Consider the following 17102-nt stretch of genomic DNA (forward strand, 5'->3'; position numbering starts at 1 on the left):
TGGGCCCACAGAAGAAGGCATCATGATGCAAGGTGGCCAGGGCGGGATAAGAGCACTATCAAAGTTGGAATGCTGGTGTGAGCAGAAAAATGGGAGGAATGGTATTAAGATCCTATCATGTACCCAACTCATTCTTTTAAAATTTTGGTTTTTTTTTTTTCTCTTTTTCTGTTTCTGCTTGTTCTCTTACTGGAAATTTGGACCTTTGAGAGGTAAAAGTGACCCTTATCACATTACTAGTAACTGTTGGATACAGTTTTCAAAACTTCTCTTTGACTCCAGTGCTCATGCACAGTATACTCTCCTGTTATTTCTACCATGGCAATGAGGAGTTAGAATTTTATTCTGTACATTAGAGTCATTGAAGATTACTGAACCACGAAGTTACATAATCAGAGCCAAAATTTAGGAAGATAGAGAAGAGGTTTCAAGGGATAGTGAGGGAAACAATTGAATTAGGAGAAGAAAATGGCACAGGTGCATTCAACAGAGGTGACAGGAGTGAGAATAAAATGCTGAGAGAGGGTTAAGGAGATCCCACTGAGGACTGAGGCTATCTCTCGTGGGTGATGATTGGTAAGGATCTTTTAGAAGTCTCAGTTTTAGATATTGGAGATGCCATTTATAAAGGTAATATAAATGTACAATATATAACAAGTGGCAAGTCTAAACATCTCATTTTCTGCTAGTATCCCAGGGTTTCTCATCCTTTAGGCTACTCAGGATAGTTTTGTGTCTTAGTCTGTTTTCTGGTGCTAGTAAATGAGCATCACAGATTGGGAACTTTATAAAGAAAAGGGGTTTCTTTTGGCTAATGACTCTGAAAGTCCAAGGTTGAGGGACCACATCTGGTGATTGCCATCTTGCTGGCAGAGTCTTGAGGTGGTGTGAGACATTCCATGGCAAACAGGGAAGGTGTGTGTCTCTTCTGACACTCTCCCTCTTTTCATAGAGCCATCTATATTCAATCATGTGGGTAACTTTATCTAATTCTAATTCTTCATCTAATTCTAATTGCTTCCCAAAGGCCCTTCCTCTAAACACGATGGTTGGATTAAGTTTCCACTGTTAATACCTTACATTGGGGATTCATTTTCAACATATGAATTCTTTGGGGACACACTCAAACCATATCCAAACCATTGGCCTTCCCCTGCCAGCCAAGATTTACCCAAATAAGCCTTCCTTTTTTGCTTGTCTTCTCTTTCTGACAGTTTTTCTCTTTTTACCTCCTGAGTTTTCTATCTTCAGATTCTAATGCCTAATCTACTTCAAGTTCTCCTTTTCTTGATAACCCTTTTGATGTGCTCCCTAGCTTATAAAACTAGATAACCACTGCATAGTTATTTTGGGTCAATCTATGTGCTATGGCTTAGAATATGACAATGATTAAGGTCTGGTTTTTGTTGGGGTAGCAAGTCCTGGTTGCAGCCTGTGGTCTACTGGGAGAAGCAGCTAGTGGGAGAAAGTTTATATATTCACTGTCCAAAGCACAGAAGTTGCCATGTGCGAGATAGAACAGACCAGGGAATGGTTTAACTTGGTAGATAACATGAAAAGGCAAGTTTAGAAGATGCCTCCGCTTCCCTTTTATTTATTTTTTGTTTCCAGGTCTGTTATTAACCATTTGCTTCATTTGGGGGAAGGAATTTCTAGGGGTTTTCTTTTTCTGTGATAGTTGAATGTTTGAAATAGGAGAGATGAGAGATAAGATTTAAAAAATCTTGCCTTAAAGAGGCAAAAAGTCAGCTCAGATCTCTTTTCCTCTACTGAGAATATAATACACTTGGAGAGGATGTTATAGAGATAGCCTCTACTAGAGCAATATCTCATTTGTTGGGAAATTCCTTATAAAATTAATTCATTTGTTTAATTATACTGATCACCATGAACAACTACTTAAACACAGGGTATATGATATAGAACTTGCTGCATAGCATAAGGCAGGAAATCAATAAATATTTGTAGAATAAATGAACAATTAACCCTCCTCCCACCCTGCACTTTATCCCACCCCTACCACTTGACTCTTTAAACACTTGGACCTAATGGGTTACCAGCTGGACTACCCTCTAAATACTCCTTATCGGTAAAGTGGAGTCAGATATCTACTTTCTTATCTGTAACTCTTAGAAGTTAACCAAGGGTATATTTAGCTATAAAATAAAGTTTTTGTTGTGAGGTTTATAAGAGGTAGCTTTTTAATAAGATAAAACCTGGGAGACTAAAGAACTTCAGAGAGTCCAGGCATGGCTAGACCACAGCTGTCTTTCTAGACCGCTATAATTTTCTTTTCAACTGAGGTTGAAGAACAGTTAATCATTTTCAGAGAGCCTCTTTCTTCATTTTTCCCCCCAATGGATATGTATATTTTTAATTTTAATAGATTTTTCTAAGTTGATGCTCTCTTAGTAGTTTATATGAATATAGATTCATTCTCATTCTTACACTTTTAAGTTCTCACTCTGAAACTTCTGGCAGCCTGGTGGTGGTTGAATCTGAAAAACTCACTGGTTTGTTAGTCCTCTAACCACTCTGATGTTAAGTGGTTCTTTTTTAAAAAATTGACAAATAATAATTTTATATATTCATGGGATACAATGTGATGTTTTGATATATGTATATATTCTGAAATAATTAAATAAAGCAAATTAACATATCTATCACTTCCCCTGCATACATATACATGTGCGTATACCTGTATACACACACACACACACAAACACACACACATATATATTTATTTTGTGATGAGAACAGTTAAACTCTTTTATCAACTTTGAAATTATAACATTATTACTAACTGTAGTGACTTGTCTAACTAAAATTTTGAACATGGGAGTGCAGATATTTCTTAGACATACTGATCTCACTTGTTTTGGTTATATCCAGAAGCAGGATTTCTGGATCATGTGGTAATTATGTTTTTAAGTTTTTGAGAAACCTCTATACTTTTTATCAAAATGGTTATACTAATTTACAATGTTACCAACAGTATTCAAAGTTTTTTCCACATCCTTCTGATCTTTTTTTTCTTTTGTAGTGCTTAGGATCAAACCCAAGGCATTTTTGTATGCTAGGCAAATATTCTACCACTGAACTATACTCCCAGCCCAAAATGAGATTTTTTTTTTTTTTTTTTTTTTTTTTTTTTGAGACAAAATCTCACTGTTTCTCAGGCTGTTCTGTAACTCTTGGACTCAAGTGATCATCCTGCCTCAGGCTTCCAAGTTCCCAGGTCTATAGACATGTACCACCACACCTGACTTTTTGTCTTTTGGATGATAGCCATTCTAAGAGGTGTGAAGTTATATCTCATTGTAGCTTCAATTTTGAATTTCCCTGATATGAGAGATGTTGAGTACTTTTTCATATATCTGTTGGCCATTCATATGTCTTCTTTTGAGAAATGTCTATTGGGGTCCTTTGGACAGTTTTTAATTGGATTATTTGTTTTCTTGCTGCTGAGTTGTTTGAGTTCCTTATGTAGTTTTCATATTAGCTCCTAATCAGATGTATGATTTGCAAATATTTTCTCCTAAATATAGGTTATTTCTTTTCTCTGTTACTTATTTCTTTTGCTGTGTAGAAGTTTTAGTTTAATACAATTCTATTTGTATATATGTATGTATGTGTATGTGTGTATTTTTTTTTTTTTAATCCTGGGGATTGAACTGAGGGGTATTCTATCACTGAACTACACGTTGATCCTTTTTATTTTTTTTATTTTGATACAGGACCTTGTCAAGTTACTAAGATTGGCCTTGAGTTTGCAATCCTCCTTTCTCAGCCTCCTGAGTAGTAGGGATTACAAGAACACAACACCATGCCTGGCTTATTTTTTCTTTAGTTGCTTGTGCTTTTGAGGTTATATCTAAGAAATTATTAATGAGAACAATGTCATTGAGCTTTCCCTCTGGTTTTTTTTTTTTTTTTATAGTTTCAGGTCTTAAACATTTTAAGTCTTTAATCCAGTTTGAGTTGATTTTTGTGTGTGGTGTGAGTTAAGTAAGGATCAGATTCATTCTTTGGTTTTTCCCAGCACCAATTATTGAAGAGACTATCTTTTCTTCATTGTGTATTATTGCCATCTTTGTTGAAAATCAATTGGCCGTAAAATGATGCAGGTTTATTACTGGGTTTTCTATCCTGTTCCTTTGGTCTGTGTGCCTGTTTTTATGTCAGAACTGTGATGTTTTGATTGCACGGCTTAGTAATATATTTTGAAACCAGAAAATAATGCCTTCAGATTTGTTCTTTTTGCTTAATATTGCTTTGGCTATTTTTTTGTGTTCTATAAAGATTTGAGACTTTCTATTTTTGTGAAAAATTCCAGATCTTTTGATGGGGGTTGCATTTGAACCTGTAGATTGCTTTGGGCAGTATGGACATTTTAACAATATTAATTCTCTGAACCCATGAACACAGAGTATCTTTTTGTTTGTATGTATCATCTTTGATTTCTTTCATCAGTGTTTATAATTTTTAGTATGTAGACTTTTGCATCTTTGGTTAAGTTTACTCCTAAGTATTTTATTTTTTGATATTTTTGTAAACGGAATTATTTTCTTAATTTTCTCTTTTCAATGATTTGTTGTTAGTGTATAGAAACACTATTGATTTATGTATGCTATTTCATATTCTGAAACTTTGCTGATTATTCATTCATACAAACATGATTTAAATAATTATATATGTGTTTTCATTTGCTTTTTAGAAGATGACTTTATGTTTGGGATCATCTTGCTTCTTTGAATTATGATCAGATATTTACTTTAGAGAAAATGAAATTACTATGTATCAAATATAGGACACATAACAGCAAGACTTTATTGCAAAAATGTTTACCCAGAGTACATTGTTTGTTCACTTGTATATTCAAACTTAACAATGATTGCATCAGCTTGCCCCTTTATCTTAACTGCTCTCACCATTTGGCCACTAACTTTATCGTTTTTAAAATTCTTTGTATTCTTATCTATTTCCTGGATTTCATGACTTGAGGTATTTTCATGACCAATATTATGATAGCTTTTAGTTCACATTTCTCATACCCTTAGGTGTCTTGGCAATTCTTCCTGTTTATAGTGGCCTTCTTCAATGCATAAAATTTCAAGTACCTGTGTATAAACATTCATTTAGTTGAATTGTCACTTGACCACTCTCCTCTAGCAACTGCATTACTCTTTTTTTTTATTGTAAACAAATGGGATACATGTTGTTTCTCTGTTTGTACAATGGAGTAAAGGCGTACCATTTGTGTAATCATAAATTTATATAGGGTAATGTTGTTTGATTCATTCTGTTATTTTTTTCCCTTCCCCCCACCCCTCCCACCCCTCTTTTCCCTCTATACAGTCCTTCCTTCCTCCATTCTTACCACCCTCCTTAACCCTAACCCTAAACCTAACCCTAACCCTAACACTAACCCCTCCCACCCCCCATTATATGTCCTCATCTGCTTATCAGCGAGATCATTCGTTCTTTAGTTTTTTGAGATTGGCTTATCTCACTTAGCATGATATTCTCCAACTGCATCCATTTGCCTGCAAATGCCATAATTTTATCATTCTTTATGGCGGAGTAATATTCCATTGTATATATATGCCACAGTTTCTTTATCCATTCATCAATTGAAGGACATCTATATTGGTTCCACAATCTGGCTATGGTGAATTGAGCAGCCGTGAACATTGATGTGGCTGTATCTCTGTAGTATGCTGATTTTAAGTCCTTTGGGTATAGGCCAAGGAGTGGGATAGCTGGGTCAAATGGTGGTTCCATTCCAAGCTTTCTGAGGAATCTCCATACTGCTTTCCAGAGTGGCTGCACTAATTTGCAGCCCCACCAGCAATGTATCAGTGTACCTTTCTCCCCATGTCCTCGACAACACCTGTTGTTGCTTGTATTCTTGATAATAGCCATTCTAATTGGGGTGAGATGGAATCTTAGGGTGTTTTTGATTTGCATTTCTTTTATTACTAGAGATGTTGAACATTTTTTCATATATTTGTTGATTGCTTGTAGATCTTCTTCTGTGAAGTGTCTGTTCATTTCCTTAGCCCATTTGTCAATTGGGTTATTTGCATTCTTGGTGTAGAGTTCTTTGAGTTCTTTCTATATTCTGGAGATTAGTGCTCTATCTGAAGTATGATTGGCAAAGATTTTCCCCCACTCTGTAGGCTCTTTCTTCACATTGCTGATAGTTTCCTTTCCTGAGAGAAAGCTTTTTAGTTTGAATCTATCCCAGTTATTGATTCTTGCTTTTATTTCTTGTGCTATGGGAGTCCTGTTGAGGAAGTCTGGTCCTAAGCTGACATGTTGAAGATCTGGACCTACTTTTTCTTCTGTAATCTACAGGGTCTCTGGTCTGATTCCGAGGTCCTTAATCCATTTTGAGTTTAGTTTCGTGCATGGTGAGAGATATGGGTTTAGTTTCATTCTGTTGCATATGGATTTCCAGTTTTCCCAGCATCATTTGTTGAATAGGCTATCTTTTCTCCATTGCATATTTTTGGCACCTTTATCTAGTATGAGAAAATTGTATTTATTTGGGTTTGTGTCCATGTCCTCTCTTCTGTAAGATTGATCTACCTTTCTATTTTGGTACCAATACCATGCCGTTTTTGTTACTATTGCTTTGTAGTAGAGTTGAAGATCTGGTATTGCGATATCCCCTGCTTCGCTCTTTCTGCTAAGGATTGCTTTAGCTATTCTTGGTTTCTTATTCTTCCAGATGAATTTCATAATTGCTTGCTCTATTTCTTGCATTACTCTTGAGTAGTGGGAGGTTGTTGCTTTGATTCACTCTGATCTTTTGTATCTAAGGCAGGCTATCATGTACCATTATGCCAAAGGAGAGAATAGGTTGGTATCCACCCTTTGTCACAGAACCATGTAGTCCCAGAGTTCTGTGCATTCAATGGGAGTGCTGTTTTCTAACTCATTAAGAGGTACTATATTGGCTAGTGGCAGCCCTACCTAAATATGACTCCTACACCATAAAACAGTATCAAGAAACACTGGTTTATATTCAACATCTTTTATTTTCTCATTCTCAGAAATTAGTAGCTGCTTGACATTTGGAAAATTTTCATATTAGTGACTATTGCAAGTTGGGTTTCTCAGGAAACTGTCTCTGAGATTTGTGTTCAGGAGGTGTATGTGTGTTTGTACCTGCGCTTGGGAACAGAACCTGAGAGGGGTGAGGGAAGCAGGACTGGGCAGAAGTTGATGGTGACATGACAGCAACAAAGGCCTTAGGCAATCCTGGAGGACTCTTCAGGGTTGTTCCTGAAGACCAGGATCCTGTCATTTGTAACACTCACTCCATTCCCCTCTTTACCTGTCTATATTCCTCAGATGTATGCTACTCTTTGGGAGGAGACTTAACCTTGGACGAGGTGGTACTCTTTACCTGATGGCAATTTCTGGAAAGGGACTCAGTTGAGAACAGTCAATACTCCTAGCATCTGGGCCTAGTATTGAAGGATGTGTCTGGGTACTAGACACATATGGTTATGAACTCACTTCATATACTAGAATATATGGTTATGAACTCACTTCATGACTCACTTCATAAATGACTTTTTCTCCACAATGGGATTAAGCAGGTTACTGTTGCTTAAAGGAAAATATGATAGAAATGTAATAACTCTGGGAAAGATTCAAACTATTATTTTTCTTTAGGGAGTGTATCTCAAAGATTATAGGGGGTGGCTATACACTAGGAGCACAGATTTGGTAACTTAATAGTGTAACAGTGAAAGTCCAGGAAGCACCTTGTATTTAATGACCACAAGCTTATAAACATCTTTATGTGAGTTTATTCTCTGTTAGTTCCATGCTCAAGAAAATATCTGTATTGGTTATTGTTTAAAAACAATACCTTTTTATGACAAAAGGTAGTTTTGCAGATGGGAGCAAGTTGCCCAGTCAAGTTAGGCTCTTACACCCCTCTTGAAACTGGAAGATAGGGGAGCTCTCTCCTTTGATGTTTGTATTTCAGGTTCTTTAGGAAATATTCTGGGTTGTGAGACTAGCAAGGGGCTTATTAGACTTTATTAAGACATATATATTTATAAAGAACAAAGAAATGCTGAAAGTAAAAATAGAGTGGGAGAAGTGTCTTCCCTTATTTTCTACAGGGAGAATTAAGCCTTTTGTTTTTAATTTGTATTTGCCCTTACATTATATATCTGAACTTATTTAAAGTTGAATTTCCTTTGAGCACTAACAATTTTTAGAAACAACCACATTCAAAGCTATCATTTAGACATATGATGTAGCTTTATTGACCACTACTTGTTTTAAGAGGTAGGTAATATAGTGATACAGTGGTGGTGGTAGAACTTTGGATTCTGTCTTGGCTGTGTGTTCTTGAAGGAGCTATATAATCTGTTTTCCATCTCCGTCGTAAGCATGATAGCTCCTACTACATGAGACTATTATAAGAGTTAAATGAGATAATGCATATATAGTCCCAGCACAAAGCCCACATTCATAAGTAGTCACTGATTTCCTCCCTCCATCCTTCTCTCTCTCTCTTTCTTTCCTGAAATATGTTTCTAGGTAAGAACAGTAAAAACTTAACCTAGGTTTCAAGATGGCGGACTACAGGGTGGCTGCATTTCATGTTGCTCCAGGACTCAGGATTCAAAAGAGGAGACATTGAGAGACTTGGGACCAACTCAAAGCAGCCGGATGAGTCTCTCCCGTTGGGGAGGCGTCCCAGATGGGGCGGTAGTCCCGGAACGCAGGGAACTTTGTGAAGTAGAGCTGCCCGGCGAGACACCCCTCCCCCGCTGGAGCAGTGAACTTGGACAACTGGGAGCATCATAGAGGAGGCCGCTCAGCACAGCTCTGGGACTCGGAGCAACCACTGGGGCTCCGGTGGCTGCCCAGGGGAGAAGCGGCGAGGAGAGCTGTGTGGACTCAGAACACTGGGGCCTGCCCTGAGGAGGAGGAGGAGGAGCGTGGCCGCTTGCATTCGGAGTGACAACACCAGAGCTACAGGCAGTTGCCAGAGGAGGAGCTGCGCGGCAAGCAGTTTGGACTCAGAACGACTGCTTCTGAACACCAGGGCCTGCCGTGAGGACGAGGAGGAAGAGGAGCATGGCCGCTTGGATTCGGAGTGACTGCACCAGAGCTACAGGCGGTTGCCAGAGGAGGAGCTGTGTGGCAAGCTGTTTGAACTCAGACCACTTCTGAACACTGGGGCCTGCCCTGAGGAGTAGGAGGAGGAGGAGGAGAGGCGCGGCAGGTCGTTTGGACTCGCAGTGACTACATTAGAGCTCCAGGCGGCTGCTCAGAGGAGGAGGCGATTGGTGAGTGGTTTGGACTTAAAGCGACCGCTCCTGAACACAGGGGGGCTGCCTGGAGGAGGAGTGCGGTGGGTCGCTTGGTCTCGAGTGGCCACACCAGAGCTCTGCGCGGCTGCCCAGAGGAGGTGTGCAGCGGGTCACGTGGATTCAGAGCCACTCAGAGCGACCGCTCCTGAACACCCGGGGGGTTACCTGGAGGAGGAGGAGGAACGGGGCGGGTCACTTCGACTCGGAGTGATTGCCCAGGGCAAGGGCGGTTGGTGGGAGGAGGAGGGACGCAGTGAGTTTCTTGGACTCCTAGTGACCACACCAGAAGAGGAGGAAGAGGCGTGCGGCGGGTCTCTGGGACTCAGAGTGATTGTACGGGGCCCCAGGTGGCTGCTCAGAGGAGGGGCCGCATAGCCAGGTGATTAGGTGCAGAGCAGGGTCCCAGGATCTAGGAGGCTTCTGGGTGGAAGAGCCGCACAGAAACACGCTTAGGGGCAGAGCGAAGGTTCCAGGACTGCAGGCAGATTCTCTGAGGAGGGGCAGCCTAGGGAGATTCATCTGCGAAGGGTGAGGCTCCCAGGCCCATGAGGTAGGGCCGGGCCCCTGGGAACTTTGCAGAGGAAGACAGCCCAGCCCAGGCAGTAGCTGTAAATTGAGGGAAACCTCTAGGAGGGGAACTGACCAGCGAGACCTCCCCACCGGGTGAGTCTTCCCTGCCGGGTGGGGTTTCCCCAAAAGGACGGTAAAACCAGAGACACAGGCCCAAATAGGCCTTGCCTCAGCCCGCAGCCTAGTTCCCCTTTGGAAGACCATTGGTCAACAAGTGGAGGCACCTCTGCACACTAGCAGGGAATATACCCCACCTGAAGGCCACCACTCCTAGAGAGGCAGGTTCCTTGTGGAGCACCGCATTATCAACTTCCTCCAAGACTTCAGCCTACTGAAGGCTAAGAGGGGATATATATAGAAATCTTCAAGGACATTGTAAGTCAATAGAGGAAATCTGCAAGATCTCATCGGTCCACTGATACCTGAACAATATGAGAACACAAGGGAAGAAAATGCCGCAAACAAATCTAGATGTTACATCAATAAAACCCAATGACAGCATGGCAGAAGAAATGACAGAAAAGGAGTTCAGAATGTACATAATTAAAATGATCAGGGAAGCAAACGATGAGATGAAAGAGCAAATGCACACACTGAATGATGAGATGAAAGAGCAAATGCAGACATTGAATGATCGCACCAATTGACAGTTAAAAGAGCAAATACAGGAAGCAAAAGATCATTTCAATAAAGTTAGAGATATTGAAAAAAAACCAAACAGAAATCCTTGAAATGAAGGAAACAATAAACCAAATTAAGAACTCCATAGAAACCATATCCAGTAGGATAGAACACCTAGAAGACAGAACCTCAGACATTGAAGACAAAATATTTAACCTTGAAAACAAAGTTGAACAAACAGAGAAGATGGTAAGAAATCATGAACAGAATCTACAAGAACTATGGGATATCATGAAAAGGCCAAATTTAAGAATTATTGGAATTGAGGAAGGCCTAGAGAAACAAACCAAAGGAATGAACAATCTATTCAATGAAATACTATCAGAAAATTTCCCAAATCTGAAGAATGAAATGGAAAATCAAGTTCAAGAGGCTTATAGGACTCCAAATACACAAAATTACAACAGACCCACACCAAGGCACATTATAATGAAAATATCTAACATACCAAATAAAGACAGAATTTTAAAGGCCGTGAGAGAAAAGAACCAAATTACATTCAGGGGGAAACCAATACAGATATCAGCAGATTTTTCAATCCAGACCCTAAAAGCTAGAAGGGCCTGGAACAACATTTTTCAAGCCCTGAAAGAAAATGGATGCCAACCAAGAATCTTATACCCAGCAAAACTTACCTTCAAATTTGACGATGAAATAAAATCCTTCCATGATAAACAAAAGCTAAAAGAATTTACAAAAAGAAAGCCAGCACTACAGAACATTCTCAGCAAAATATTTCATGAGGAAGAGATGAAAAACAAAGAAGCAAATCAGCAAAGGGAGGAATTATCCTAAAGGAATTGTCAAAGAAAGGAGGAACCAAGTAGTGTCAAATAAATAAATAAATAAAATTTAAAAAATGAACCATATGACTGGAAAACCAAATCATATCTCAACAATAACCCTGAATGTTAATGGCCTCAATTCATCAATCAAAAGACATAGACTGGCAGACTGGATTAAAAAGAAGGATCCAACAATATGTTGCCTACAAGAGACTCACCTCATAGAAAAAGATACCCATAGACTAAAGGTGAAAGGATGGGGAAAAACATACCATGCACATGGACTCAGCAAAAAAGCTGGAGTATCCATCCTCATTTCCGATAATGTGGACTTCAAGCCAAAGTTAGTCAGAAGGGATAAAGAAGGACATTTCATACTGCTTAAGGGAAGCATAAATCAGCAAGATATAACAATCATAAACATCTATGCCCCAAACAGTGGCTCATCCATGTATGTCAAACAAATCCTTCTCAATTTCAGAAACCAAATAGACCATAACACAATAATACTAGGTGATTTTAACATGCCTCTCTCACCACTGGACAGATCTTCCAGAAAAAAATTGAACAAAGAAACCATAGATCTCAATAACACAATCAATAATTTAGACTTAACCGACATTTATAAAATATACCATCCAACCAAGAGCGAATACACTTTCTTCTCAGCAGCACATGGATCCTTCTCTAAAATAGACCATATATTATGCCACAAAGCTAATGTTAGCAAATACAAGAAGATAGAGACACTATCTTGTATTCTATCAGATCATAATGGATTGAAGTTAGAAATAAATGAAAGAGTAAAACACAGAAACTACTCCAACATCTGGAGATTAAACAATATGGTATTATATGATGAATGGATAACAGAAGATATTAGGAAGGAAATGAAAAAATTCTTAGAGGTAAATGAGAACAAAGAAACATCATATCAAAATCTCTGGGACACTATGAAAGCAGTACTTAGAGGGAAATTTATTTCATGGAGCGCATTTAATAAAAGAAGTAAAACTCAACCAATAAACGACCTAACACTACAGCTGAAAGCCCTAGAAGAAGAAGAACAGACTAGCACCAAAAGTAGTAGAAGACAGGAAATAGTTAAACTCAGAGCTGAAACCAATGAAATTGAAACAAAAGAAACAATACAAAAAATTGACAAAATAAATAGTTGGTTCTTCGAAAAAATAAACAAAATTGATAAACCTTTAGCCACACTAACAAAGACGAGAGAAAACCCAAATCACTAAAATTCGGAATGAACAAGGAAATATCACAACAGACAGGATTGAAATACAAAACATAATTAGAAGCTATTTTGAAAATCTATACTCCAACAAAATAGAAAATTTCGAAGACATCAACAGGTTTCTAGAGACATATGAACTGCCTAAACTGAACGAGAAGGACATACACAATTTAAATAGACCAATTTCAAGTACTGAAATAGAAGAAGTCATCAAAAGCCTACCAACAGAGAAAAGTCTGGGACCCGATGGGTTCTCAGCCGAGTTCTACAAAACCTTTAAAGAAGAGCTCATTCCAATACTTCTCAAAGTATTCCATAAAATAGAAGAGGAGGGAACCCTCCCAAACTCATTCTATGAAGCCAATATCACACTGATACCTAAATCAGACAGAGACTCATCAAGGAAAGAAAATTTCAGACCAATATCCTTAATGAACATCGACCCAAAAATTCTCAACACAATTTTAGCAAATCGCATACAAAAACATATTAAAAAGATAGTGCACCATGATCAAGTGGGTTTCATCCCAGGGATGCAACGTTGGTTCAACATCCGGAAATCAGTAAATGTAATTCACCATGTCAATAGACTTAAAGTCAAGAATCACATGATTATTTCAATAGATGCAGAAAAAGCATTTGATAAAATACAGCATCCCTTCATGCTCAAAACACTAGAAAAAACAGGGATAGTGGGAACATTCCTTAACATTGTAAAGGCCATTTATGCTAAGCCCATGGCTAATATCATTCTAAATGGTGAAAAACTGAAAGCATTCCCCCTAAAAACGGGAACAAGGCAGGGATGCCCTCTTTCACCACTTCTATTCAACATCATTCTTGAGACTTTGGCCAGAGCAATTAGACAAACCAAAGAGATTAAAGGGATACGAATTGGAAAAGAAGAACTCAAACTATCCCTGTTCGCTGATGACATGATTATATATTTAGAGGAACCTGGAAATTCCACCAGAAAACTCTTAGAACTCATAAGTGAATTCAGTAAAGTAGCAGGTTACAAGATCAATGCCCATAAATCCAACGCATTTTTATACATAAGTGATGAATCTTCAGAAAGAGAAATTAGGAAAACTACCCCATTCACAATAGCCTCGAAAAAAATAAAATACTTGGGAATCAATCTCACAAAAGAGGTGAAAGACCTCTACAATGAGAACTATACAACACTAAAGAAAGAAATTAAAGAACACCTTAGATGATGGAAGGATCTTCCATGTTCTTGGATAGGAAGAATTAATATTGTCAAAATGGCCATACTACCTAAAGTGCTATACAAATTCAATGCAATTCCAATTAAAATCCCAATGACGTACCTTACAGAAATAGAGCAAGCAATTATGAAATTCATCTGGAAGAATAAGAAACCCAGAATAGCTAAAGCAATCCTTAGCAGGAAGAGTGAAACAGGGGGTATTGCAATACCAGATCTTCAACTCTACTACAAAGCAATAGTAACAAAAACGGCATGGTATTGGTATCAAAATAGAAAGGTAGATCAATGGTATAGAATAGAGGACACGGACACAAACCCAAATAAATACAATTTTCTCATACTAGACAAAGGTGCCAAAAATATGCAATGGAGAAAAGATAGCCTCTTCAACAAATGGTGCTGGGAGAATTGGAAATCCATATGCAACAGAATGAAACTAAACCCATATCTCTCACCATGCACGAAACTAAACTCAAAATGGATTAAGGACCTCGGAATCAGACCAGAGACCCTGCAGATTATAGAAGAAAAAGTAGGTCCAAATCTTCACCTTGTTGGTCTAGGATCAGACTTCCTTAACAGGACTCCCATAGCACAAGAAATAAAAGCTAGAATCAACCACTGGGATAGATTCAAACTAAAAAGCTTTCTCTCAGCAAAGGAAACTATCAGCAATGCGAAGAAAGAGCCTACAGAGTGGGAGAATATCTTTGCCAATCATACTTCAGATAGAGCACTAATCTCCAGAATCTATAAAGAATTCAAAAAACTCTACTCCAAGAATTCAAATAATCCAGTCGACAAATGGGCTAAGGAAATGATTAGACACTTCACAGAAGAAGATCTACAAGCAATCAACAAACATATGGAAAAATGTTCAACATCTCTAGTTATAAGAGAAATGCAAATCAAAACCACCCTAAGATTCCATCTCACCCCAATTAGAATGGCGATTATCAAGAATACAAGCAACAACAGGTGTTGTCGAGGATGTGGGGAGAAAGGTACACTGATACATTGCTGGTGGGGCTGCAAATTAGTGCAGCCACTCTGGAAAGCAGTGTGGAGATTCCTTAGAAAACTTGGAATGGAACCACCATTTGACCCAGCTATCCCACTCCTTGGCCTATACCCAAAGGACTTAAAATCAGCATACTACAGAGATACAGCCACATCAATGTTCATAGCTGCTCAATTCACAATATCCAGACTGTGGAACCAACCTAGATGTCCTTCAATTGATGAATGGATAAAGAAACTGTGGTATATATATTCAATGGAATATTACTCAGCCATAAATAATGATAAAATTATGGCATTTGCAGGCAAATGGATGCAGTTGGAGAATATCATGCTAAGTGAGATAAACCAATCTCAAAAAGCCAAAGGACGAATGATATCGCTAATAAGTGTATGATGACTCATAATGGGGGGAGGGAAGGGTTAGTGTTAGGGTTAGAGTTAGGTTTAGGGAGGGGGGCAAGTATGGAGGAAGGAAGGACTGTATAGAGGGAAAAGAGGGGTGGGAGGGGTGGGGGGAAGGGAAGAAATAACAGAATGAATCAAACATTACTCTATGTAAATTTATGATTACACAAATGGTATGCCTTTCCGCCATGTACAAACAGAGAAACAACATGTATCCCATTTGTTTACAATAAAAAAAATACATTATATAAAAAAAAAACTTAACCTATAGTCAACAATACTGTATTAACAATTTAAAAAATTTAAAGAGGTTAGATCTCATGTTAAATGTTCTATTATAAAGTAAAATTAATAAAGTAAAATAAAATAAAGATAAATGTAAAAAGAACAGTCAAAAGTTGACTTAGTAGCCAAAGTGCTGCCTAAGTACTTTGTGTGCAATACAAATGTATCACCCAAAAACCTTAGCTTGCCACAGTTTCCTTATGGTAGTATTTACTTTGGCCTGCTTGATATATTAATTTGGTTTGGGTTCAAATTTTTTTTTCATTTTTTGTTTGGATTATTTTTATTTTTACTTGCGTTTTATTTAGCTTACCTTTTTTTCCTCTGGAGAAAATGGGCGTGGTCAATGGCTCTCCAGTGTAGGAGAATGCTAAGGGAAGTAGACAATTTTGAGTTGCATTTATGTCTTGAATGTCCTGACTTCTGCGCTGATTCCTGGTGGGATGGACCAATTCTTCAAGGGTTTGCTTTGCTATTGTTTTCTTCTTTGCTTTCTTTCCTGTGATTCTTCTTTTCACCATTCAGTTCCCTCCCATCTTTTCCTTGTAGCTTAATTCATTGTAAAGAAATTCCTTTCATCCCCAATGTGTTCAGTGAATACTTTAGCCACCTTCTTGACATCATAAAATACAAGTAGACCTTGGGAACCTTGGTGGTCTGCAAAGGTTTCCACACATTCTGTTGACACACTCTAATTGATTTCTGAAGATGCACAGCATTTGTATTTATTTATTTATTATATACATTTTCTACTAGTGTTTATGCACATTATAAAATCTATACAAAGGAGTTTTAAAAGATGAAGTAAAAATTAAAATGTCTCTCTAACAGTGATGACTTCATACTAGCATTAACTAGCATTTTAAGACAATATCCATTTAGGGTCTTCTGTTGTCTTCATAAGTAGGTGTGCATTCACATATCAAAAGGTCATTTTAGGGGGCTGACTTCTTGTCAGGTGTACTATTTTTGTTTTTATATCATAATATAGTTGATGATGTGCCTGTAGTGGGCACAGAAGAAGGAGCAACTCTGATGTTTTTGAAATGTTCACTAGAATTATCCTTGATTCCTGATGTTTTCCAGCAATATTGGATCCATTCATCCATTTTGAGTTATTTTTGTTTAAACCATGTAACATAATTTTAAAATTCATTTAACTGGGATCATGGACCAGATAGTGAGTTGGAACTGTAAACTTCTCCATGTTTTGAAAGTTTCAGTCTTCCCTCAAAAATAGTCTTTTCACCCACATATGGACGAAATGAGGGTACCAGTAGAATTTGCATGGAATCTGCATATCAAACACTGGAAAAACTCAATTTACTTCATATTAAATAAATTTACTTCAATTTAGATAAATATAAATATGAGTTCTAATATTTTCTTCCCACACCCCTGGGGAATCATTACTTTTTGAGAAATGTCTTATTTGTTCTTTTTAGATATATATGCTACCAGAGTATATTTTGACATATTATACATACATGGAGTATAACTTTTTCTAATTAGAATCC

This window comes from Sciurus vulgaris (genome assembly GCF_902686455.1).
Source record: "Sciurus vulgaris genome assembly, chromosome: 3".
In the NCBI taxonomy this organism is placed as follows: domain Eukaryota; kingdom Metazoa; phylum Chordata; class Mammalia; order Rodentia; family Sciuridae; genus Sciurus; species Sciurus vulgaris.